The sequence below is a fragment of the Artemia sp. Qi Xiang Cuo genome, chromosome 10 (assembly GCF_049724085.1).
Source record: "Artemia sp. Qi Xiang Cuo chromosome 10, ASM4972408v1, whole genome shotgun sequence".
Classification (NCBI taxonomy): Eukaryota; Metazoa; Arthropoda; class Branchiopoda; order Anostraca; family Artemiidae; genus Artemia; species Artemia sp. Qi Xiang Cuo.
In genome coordinates this window covers 39877603-39888456 of record NC_142803.1, presented here as the reverse complement: position 1 = coordinate 39888456, position 10854 = coordinate 39877603, and the positions used below count along the sequence as shown (strand labels likewise).

General features: G+C 37.0%; 1 protein-coding gene across 1 annotated transcript in view; it reads left to right on the top strand.

The window, feature by feature from the left end:
* The first annotated feature begins 4065 nt into the window (after nt 1–4065).
* The window catches only part of LOC148947756 (uncharacterized), a 47428-nt gene continuing 40639 nt past the window's right edge, over nt 4066–10854 (top strand). Inside the window, exon 1 of the mRNA XM_089095416.1 lies at nt 4066–4171. The gene's annotated coding sequence lies outside the window, so the exon portion shown is untranslated. The remainder of the gene's footprint in view (nt 4172–10854) is intronic.

The window sequence follows — 10854 nt, the reverse complement described above, 5'->3', positions numbered from 1 at the left end:
AAGTTGTGTCTCTTTAGTCCAATGGTCGAGACTCCTGACTGTCAGGCGGAAAAACCGGGTTCGATTCACCGTCAGAGGAAATTTTTTATATACTGAATTTAAAGTTTAAAAAAGAAACTCAGTTTCTTTTTTAAATGTACAAAAACGTGCAGAAATTATTTGAAAAAAACTACGTTTTCTAAAGAGTTAAGGAGGCTGAGTTACAAGGTCGAACCTTAAAACGTACAGGGATTAGGAGGCACAGTTGGGGGCTGCCGCCCCCAAACCCCCGCTTTCGCAGCCTTTAAATAAAAAAAAGTTTTTTAAACTGAAAGTAAGGAGCGACATTAAAACTTAAAACGAACAGAAATTATTCCGTATATGAAAGGGGCTGTGCCCTCCTCAACGCCTCGCTCTTTACGCTAAAGTTTTTTATTGTTTAAAAAAAAGAGTTGTGAGAAATTCAAACTTTAGCGTAAAGATCAAGGCGTTAAGAGGAGGGCACAGCCCCTTTCATATACGGAATAATTTCTGTTCGTTTTAAGATTTAATGTCGCTCCTCACTTTCAGTTTAAAAAACTTTTTTTTATTTAAAGGCTGCGAAAGCGGGGGTTTGGGGGCGGCAGCCCCCCAACTGTGCCTCCTAATCCCTGTACGTTTTAAGGTTCGACCTTGTAACTCAGCCTCTTTAACTCTTTAGAAAACGTAGTTTTTTTCAAATAATTACGTTATACAGCTTGGTATCGTCTGCGTGCTGTAGAATCTCTGAATTGATACCTTCTACTAGATTATTGAGATAAAGTTTCAATAAGAGAGGGCCAAGAACCGAGCCCTGGGGAACACCGCTGATTACCTCTACTTCAAGTGTGCTCAAAACTCCGTCTACTGATACTGTTTGAGACCTTTCAATAAGAAACTTCAATCCAATTAACTGTGGCTCCTAGGCCAAGGTTGCGGAGTTTTTATAAAAGGCAACGATGAGGTACTTTGTCAACGGAATTTTTAAGGTCTATGTAAATGGCAATAACTTGATAACGCTTATCTGCGTGTATTTTCCAGTTTTCCACCGCCATAAGAAGCTGTGACTCTGCAAACCTTCTCTTCAAGAACCCAAATTGCTTGCTAGTGATTATCTTTCTTTTACTCACGTACTCAAGGATATGGTAAGATATGATAGATCCCAGTATTTTGCAGGTTAGACTGATCGGGCGGTAATTTAGAGGATCTTGGTGGTTTCCCTTTTTGTGCAATGGTATCACCGTTGCCTTTTTCCAGATACTAGGGAGTTGGAATGTCTGGCTTCGCAATGTGTTTAGAATTTATGTGGTTCCAAAACATTCTGGGGTTCGTCTTGATAGATTCTGCAAGGTTTTGCTCTCGCATGCTAGCTGCTTGCCTGGTTTGTCGCCTCACCTTATTTTGTAGCTTTCGGTAGGCTCTTGCTTTGAGGGGGCTCGACTGGTCAGCTACATAATTTTTCCAACAGGCTTGCTTTTTTTTTTATGAGGTCCAAAACAGCGTGAGGTAGGGTTGGTCTTTTATAATGGTTGGCAGCTGGTAGCCTACTTGTTTCTCCTCCGCCTGAGACATGACAGAGAGGAATTTGGAGTACATTTCCTTACAGTTTTCAGTCAAACTTAACTCTTTTCCCCAATCCACTGTGCTGAGGTCATTGCGCATCGCAGCGAAGTCTGCTCTGTTGTAATTTTTTCTTGGTGTTTTTTTGTCTTTTCTGCCATTAGCCAAAACCTGGAAGCCTACTATACAGTGATCAGACTTTTCCACTGGTGCTAGTAGGCGGATGTCCTCTATCAGTTCTGAATCATTTGTCAGTAGCAGATCCAATATACTTGGTCTATCCCTACCTCTGGTTCGGGTGGGCTCTAAGATCAATTGGTTCAGATGAAAGTTATTCACCACTTCTAAGAATTTCGCCTCGGGTGATGTTGGATTGGTCGAGTGCATGTGCTGTCTAGTCCAGTTGATATTTGGTGGGTTGAAATTCTCAATAATGACTACATTCGATAAATTATCACTGCAAATCTCAGTGATTTCTGCAAGCAAGTGCGAGTCATTTTTAACACTTCTATTGGGACTTCTTTAGTAGATTCTTAGTTTGATATTTACTCTATCAGCTGTTGTTATATTTAACCAGATACTTTCTTGGGATAGTTTATTTCCTCTGGGACTTACTGGGGTAGCTTGGATGTCCTGTCTGTAATAGCAGAGAATTCCCCTTCCAGTTCGCTGTTCAATTTTTCTCTCTTGGACCTTGTAATTTGGAATCTGTAGCTCTGGGAGTGTAGGCAGGTATCTGCTATTTTTTGGTTTCACCGCAGCTATTCCGAATATTTGCGGATTTTCAGCACTGATAACATGTCTGACTTCATACATCTTGTTTAGTAGAGAATCAGAATTAAAATAAAGACATTTTAATTCCAGTCAAGGCCTTTTTCTGGAACCTGCGGCCTACGCCATGTCACTGACGACGTGGGCTGGGATAGCATTGAATGGCAACTAAAGAGCCTGCATCTGGTTGGTTGTCGGAGGACTGTGGTCTCTTTGCATGGCGTCTAGCAGCTTGTTCAGTTCTTTGCATTAGCGTGAGATCTGGATTCACATAGACGCATTGTCGGACATGGTTGTCAGTGGCTCTTCGGAGATTTGGTGCACCCTTCAAGATTTTCGATCGCTTTCTCCGGGTTTCTTCTGAGTCCTTGCACAGTTTCACGAGTAGGTGCCTTTGGCCTTGCTTGTTATCCGAGTCTGAGAGGGGGGGCCCAGTCTTGCTGTTTCTAGGATGTCTGTAAGTTGTAGTTGAGCACCAAGGTCATTGCTAGAGACCAGCCGCACAACTTTCTCAGCATCAGACTCTTTATCAGATTCTAGAATGCCAGATATTACAATGTTCATACTTTTCTCCCCTTGTAGTTTCCTCTTTTTCGGCTTGCAGTAGGACGCTAACGGTGACGGCGCTTGAGTTTTGAATTCTGTTAGTTGCTGGTGACTGAGATGGGCCGATGTTGATGTCGGTAGTTGGTTGCATTTCTGGCTGCTGCTGTTGCTGCCGTAAAGGTGCCATGCTACGGTTAGTTTGTGTCATTTGAAGTACTGCCAATTGAAGTTTGGAAACGCTTCGCTTACTACAGCATACACATTCGTATTTGAGTACTAGTGAGCTCTTATCATGGGCTTTCAGCGCTAGGAATAAGTCTAGGTGTATCCTTTGGCAAGAAACATGTTCATACTCGCTGCAGAAGAAGCACTTGAGTGCAGTTGAGTCTTCAGCTGCCAGGTGGCAGTAGCTGCATAAGCTACCGGTAGAGCCTTCTTGTGATCGGGATGATCCAGAAGTCTCTGAAGACTGGAATTTTTCAGGATCCAGAGCTTGCGGATAGGGAGACTGTTTTAACTCCTGTGAGCTGCTAGCGATGGTCTTCTTCGAGCCACCTTTCGATCTTGATTGTGGTAGTGGTAGTGGAGAGGAGGAAGAGCAGCTCCCATACTTCCAGTTCGCTGCAATTATTTTGGCATCATATGCGGTTATCTTGAGGCATTTCAAGTGTGACTGCTTGTTGCAAATCTTGCAGCAAAGAGCGTCATTTGGCTTTGTAGTCTGTTTGCAAATGTTACAGTTCATTCTGGTTTGAAGTGTGATGTAGTTAAGTTTGCGGATATAACTAGGGAAGTGTAAAGCCCTGTTTGCTTGTCTCCTACCCTAGAGCACTTGCCACAGGTACTTTCCCTTCTTCTGCTAGCTTTTCCACTCCTGGTGCTCAAATGAAAGTATTGTATTTCGTCGATGCTCAGAACGCTAAATTTATTGCCTTGACAATTCTCGAGGTAGACAGAATTTGGGAAGTGCAATACTCAAATCACCTATTTTCAGCAGTTTAAGGATTAAAATCCCGCTGGTACCAACTCTGCCTCTTGTTTGTTTGCTATTGCTCCCTTCTGCACAAATTATCCACCAAAAATACGCAAAAGCGGACGAGCCAACGTAATCAATGGTTTTTTAATATTTAGCGTTTGGCAACTGTGCTTTATTGCTGCCTGCAAATTCGGAAGAAGGAGAAGGACACTGAATTCAGCTTGGCTTTTATTTACAATTAAACAAACAGCTGTTTATTAGCAGACGAAGGACAAGTCCATTGGGAATAGAAAATAAAAGTTTTCTAACATAAAAATTCAGGTAAATAAAGTAACACACCAGGGAAAACCTCTTAAAATGACACTTAATATCAAATATAAGCAGATATGGGTAGAAATAAATTTTCTTTCTCACAAATTTGGTCAACAATCCTTTATTCACTTTCACACCTCCCAGTTGGTGTTGTAGACATTCAAGCTTTGCCTTGAAAGAAAAAAATGTTTAAAACTAAAATAAAACAAAAAAAATGTTTTAAGTATGTAGTAGCCTATTTAGCACAACAAAATTGGATCATTATAAGGAGTGTGATATTGTGGCCTAGATCACATAAATCTTCTTCTTTCTAAGTGTTGTATATATCCCACATGCATAGTATCTCCAAACGCTATCTAGAATGGACCACTTCCTGCCAGTTTTAATTGCCCCGCAAATATGTGTTCATTGCTGACTGTGTAAATCTCATTAACATTTGGCCATTTCAAAGTGTGATCTGCGATTTTAATCCACTTGAAAAACATTAGTTTGGACTGTCCTTTGTCAGGAAAGTCCAGAAACCTAACAGCAAAATATGCTAACAAAAACCATGCTTTGTTTGTTACTAAAGAAAACAGCATAGTATTTGTCAAGCTGCTGTTCAACTTCCAACCCAAATTGGAGAATTTTTTTTTTTAGTTTCATTGACAAGTGCTAAGGAAAGGGAAAAATGACTTCCATATGAACCTCTGCAATTTTTGGTAGTAGAGGGTACTCATAAATTTGACAGCTATATTTTTGTCAGTGGACCCTGGAATTTCGACACCAATTATTTCTCATTTTTTTACATGTTCAGTGAGGTTTGGACAGAGTCACCTATAGTTTGGCAGGGCCTGTTGCTGTCTGTTAAAAATTTTTACAAGGTTACTACAAGATATTTGCAAGAGAAATAAATCAATTTATTGAAGCCATTATTGACACTTGAATTTGACTAAAAGAACATTTTTAGTGCGCCTGGTATTCCACTACTTTAAACAAGAATTTTCAACACTTTGAACCTAGTTTTGACAATGTAATATTTGTTGCCATTTTAATTTTATGAAGAAAAAGCTAATGTGACTAAAATTCAGATGTATCTTGGCAAATTGGTGCTAATCCCAATTTTTTTTTGCAATAAATAACCAGGTAACAGCGGTTTGAACATTGCATACCTCAAAAATTATCGGGAGCTCCTTTCTTGTTGAAAACAGGAAACTGACTGAATTAAATGTTCATTTTCATCTGGGTGTACTGGATATTGCATCAATGTTTTCTATTGCTGAAATACAAAAACGGCTTCAAGAGATTGCACTCCAAGTCAAGGCTGAGCAGAGTTATTTTGTTTTGAAGGAAAGTTTTGACAAGGGTTCCTAAATTGCACTGTCAAATCATTGGTACCTTTACACTATTGTACATTTCTATTTCTTCTGATCTTAAGTGTAGTATGTCCTATACTTTTCTTTGAAAAACTTTCGTTTGACAATTTTTTTTAAAAATTAATTCTTTTGAAATATACTCATAAACATTACCTCAATCATATGAATTTATTTCCAAAATTGAAGCTCTGAACAAATTTTCTCAAACTTGAGATCTAATAGGTTGTTTTTGCAGGCCAGAAAATCCCAGGATACAAATTTTCCAAAATACTTTTGACAAGTTCTTATTCTCACTATAGCTTGTAATTCTTGCTGCCATTTAAATTCTAACCAGATATTTCTTTGTTCTTAATTTTCAATTTTGCCTCATTGTAACTGTTGTTGTTGCAAATATTCTTACTGTCTATTTCTTGTTACTTATTCAATGGTCTTCTTGGCATTATGAAACTGCATAAAACATTTTTAGCAAAAAGACTTATAATGCTTAATGTTGAATACTTATCTATGTTTCTCTTGTAATTTTTGCTACATCATAGACACTAAAAATGATACAACCACTACCAAGAAAATTATTATGTATGTTCTTGAAATTTGTTGATAAATATGATGTAATTCATGTGAATTTTTTTTTTAAAGCTAAGACTCTTAACAAATTTTCTGAAACTTGTTACCCAGACTTGCCAAAAGCTGTGTAGTATGGTCAAAGTTCTAATTGGCAGTTTTCATGGCCTTATAAAATTCGTCAGCAGATTTTGGCACAATATACAATCCACAAATTTCCAGGGATTTCCTCCTAAAATCTCTATTTCCCACCCCAAAAAAATTTGTTGTCTGAAAATAATTTTTTGCCCTTGGTAGCCATCCCTAAGGATTTATTACTAGCCACTATCTACCCCTAGTGACTATCACTTTTACTTTACTTGACATAGGGATGGCTTGTAATTATTCATTACTTTCCAAAATTTTTGTCCCAATTAATGTTTAACCATCAAAAACCAGACTAAGATCATGGAAATATAGAATTTTTTTCCTATGTTAGTAAAAGCATAATGCTCATAAGATTATTCCATTTTATTTCATATTCTCTTGAGACTTGTGGTAAAGAATTTTATTTGAAAGCGTTTATGTTCAGTTTAACTCTGAAGACTGATGCTAAGAGGGTTATTTAGACAGCTGGATTGTGAGTTTTAATTTTCTCTTCTTTTGCAGTTCTTTTTAATTTTCAAATGTCTGAAAATATAAAAAAATAATAAAAAATCATTCTGAAATGAAAAAGGTATATTTTATATGACTATTGTAAAATCAAAGGGTAGTACCTATTTAGAAAAGGGGAGGTGGGTCTTATGGTGAATTTAGAGATATTTTTATAACTGAGCTATGGAACATACCACTCAATGCCTTTTTTATGTTCTTTCAAAATATAATGGTTAGTTTACTTGGAAACTAAATGGACCCTATAAGATAATACCCCTTTCTCTTCCTTTTGGCTATAGAAAAGCACTAGAATATTGGTTAAAAACTTACTATCTGATTATAATTCCATTTTGTTGAAGTTATATTATTAAGAGTCCTTGATTCTTTATGAACAAATTGAAAAAAAACACAATTGAAAACTCTTAAATATTTTCATATTTACTTTAATTTATTAGCATCACTCTTGTTTAAACCTGTGTACCCATAACTGAACTAACTCTGCCAAAATCAAGAAACAGAAAAGCTAACAGGAAATATTTAATTTGGGTTTGGCCTATATATTGGAATATTAGGGAGAAAGGATGCTAAAGCATAGTGTATCTGCTGTCAAAATTTGTAACCACAATAATTTTGCATATTATGAAGTAAGAATTGTTCTCTTAATATGCTTTCTTCTCAATAACGCCAATTATCAGCTTTTACAAAGTTTTTTGTTTAAGAAAGGTAATTTAAGGTCCTTCAATTGAATTCAGAGCTTAAAATATCTCCATCAAAAGTGTTTTCAAGCTTCTACCTTTACCTCTTCCATATCTCCCTTCCTTAGGCTTCAGAAAATGCATGAAGACAAGTCTATACCTATTTTATCTTGGCAAAAAAAAATATTTTATGTAATCTTAGTTTGAGTCTGATTTTCTTTTACTCTAATTTTTGGACTTAATATATTAATTTTAAAACGCCTACATTACATTGGTTGTTCAAAGAATAAAGGAATAGATCTTTTTGCCAGAAATCCTCAGAGTCAAAAATTTTGATTAATTTTTTTATGTGAAAATTAGATATTTTTCTTTTTTCCTTGAGAATATTATTTTTCGTACAAACTTTTATTTTTAATGTATCCCATTCCTTCCTGAAAAATTATATGTTATAGCAAAAATTAATGATTTGGCTGCTAGTCAGGGGCGTTTCTAGCCAAAATGTTGGGGGAGGGAGAGCCAATAGATTTTACCAACTGGCCTGTCATTTTTACCAACTTTTTTTATTTTGTTAATAATTAGAAAAAAAACTTGAGTTTAACTTCTTATGCTTTGTGTTAATACCAAATCGCTATCATAGGAACTCTAACGGTTTTCCTGAATTAATTGAGCCCAATCCGCCCCAAGAGGCACATCTTTAATAGGCTATACTATCTTCTGATATAGCAAACCATTTTGCTCTTTTCTTGTGGAATGAAGCAATTGATGAGGAGAGGTATGATGATATTATGGTTTATATAAGCCAAAGTAAGAAATTTCGAATTTCAATTAGTATATATAAAAAGAGTCGGAATGAAAAAAAAAACTAACTTGAATTAAAAAGCCAACCGTCTTGGCTTGGCAGGCAACCAGACTTCTAGCAGTTTGTCAAGTTTCAGCTCGTCAGCAATGTCAGTCTTGCAGTACATCATGAGGAGATGATCCAAATGGTCGTGATCCATTGTTGCATGTAAACGTGTCATAACCAATTTTTAGTTTCCTGATACTTCTTTCTGCCATTGCTGCAGTTGGTGGCGCTGTTGCGATCCACTGGTAAACTGACCAGAGAGTTGGGAATATTGTCTTGACAGAATAAATTTCTTTAAATAGAGCATCAAAAATGGTCCGATCAATGGCTTTACTGCTTTCGACCTCAGTGCTGGTCAAAAAGCATTTGAAGGCCTTAAGCTCTAACATGAGTTCTGCAGGATCTAGGCCTCTTCCCGGAAACAGCTTTGCTACGTCCGAAAGGCTTTCTTAGCTGTCATCCATTTTGCCCAATAGACACTGGTACGCTGGCTTTAGAAAAGAGGAGTCGTCATGGATTGAATCTTCCAAGCCGTTCACAAGGATTCTGAGGATACTGCAGAGCTCCTTAACATAAAGCGATATCCAGTCATCTGACATGTCGGCTCCAGAATTAGGAATCACCTCTGAATAACGAGAAGGTGGATGTCGAGGACAGTGCTTAAGTTGGAACTCGTCTTTGGCTATTGAACCAAATTTTTCTGCTGCTGCTTTTGTTGCCTCAATTTGCTTCTTCTTCTTCTAATTCACAGCAGGCGGGCTATTCAGTTAGTACTATTTAGCCCTTTTCTTTTTGCTTCACTCTGTGGGCTACAGAGCTACTGGCTTGGTCGTCTCTTATTTATTAGATATTCTCAGATATCTTTCAGTAGATCTTTTGACTCAAGGAGTTCAAATATAAGATGATAGATATCGATTTCTGTGCTCTGTGTGCAGGCATAGTTGTCTAGGCTCTTGGCTGATAGTGAGATTTTGTGGTGTTTGAAGCACTTTAACAGTTTACAGTGCAAGGTATGTTTTGCAGACGTCAGCATATTACATTCAAATAGGCAATGGTCAATTGTTTCATTATTCATATTACAATGCCTGCAAAGAGGGGACAGGGGAATTGAACCACTAATTAGAAAACTTATATGAGAATGCAAGGAAATTTAGTCCATTTGTTCTAGAACGAATTCTATGATAAATTTTAGAAACATACTTATTGGGAAAGGGGGAAAGGATAGGGTCAATCTTATTAAAATTAATATCTGATAGCCTCCATCGGTAAATATCTCTAATTGGGATTGGTCTCCCACTTGGCTGGTCAATGTTTATAGCATTTTTTGCTATTTCATCAACCTGATGATTACCACTTATGCCAGAGTGGCTAGGAATGTACTGAAAATAAGTTTTTATGCCACTTGAAGCAAGATTATCTATAATACTGTGACAATGATAAGTGTCAATGTCCAACTTATATTGAGGAGCTGAGGCCAGCAACTCAAGGCTTGATAGAGAATCGGAATATATGATAATATTATTTGAATTTGTAATCAAAGGTTGGTTTTCCTCAAGGTGTTCTAATGCCATGATTATGGTATTTAACTCAGCAGACATTATAGATAAATTATTATATAATCTCTCGCCCATTGCAATTTTCAGGTGAGGAAGGAAAACACCACTTGCAACCTTCTCGTTCATTTTTGACCCATCAACAAATATATGGAAATGATTATTATAGGTCATAGTATGAAGTTTGGCAATTTTTTTCTGGACAAAAGTAATGGGGGTTAAATCTTTATTCCACTTTGAGAAGTCATTATTTATTATGGGACTTGACTAATTCCATGGGGGGGGATCGGGGAAAGTGAGTGCAATAGACTTTGCTGGTATGGGGAACTTCTTCTGAATATTGGCATACTCATCTGCAATGCCTCTATACATGGCTGGATTTCTTAACCAATTATGTAGTGTGTGTGAGCTATTTGATTCAATTTTTGTAAGATTTTTTGTCAAGAGAAAGCTACGTCTCTCCCTTTTTGTTGTTATTCCACTCTCCATAAGCAGAAACCTGGTGCTTCTGGGTTTCCTAAGACCAAATATGAGACGTATTATAACATTTTGTGTTGTTTCAATTCTTTGCATCTGGGTCTTTGCACAAGCACCATAGACGATGAGCCCAAAGTCAATATGGGGTCTTATATGTGATTTATAAAACTGGATTAAGGTTTTCTCCTTACACCCCAGGGTGTGGAAAGAAGTTTTTTTAGTATATTTGTTTTTCTATAGCATTTTTTTATTGTTTTTGAAATGTGGAGGTGGAAATTAAGTTTTTGGTCAAGCATGAGACCTAGGTAATTAATATTTTCTTCCTTAATAGTTGTTTTATTTAGAGTTAGTTTTGCATTAACATGGTTTCGCTTCCGGTGAAATTGGATTATTTTTGACTTGGTGGGTGCAATGGGTAAATCTGAATGTTGAGAGAATTTTTCAAACTGGAAAAGTGACTTTTGCAGATTTGACTGTGCTATATGAAAGGTTTTGCCAGATGACCATAGCACCAGAACATCAGCATATTGTAGATTCGTGTGGGATAGGTTCATGTCCCATAGATATAGGGCAA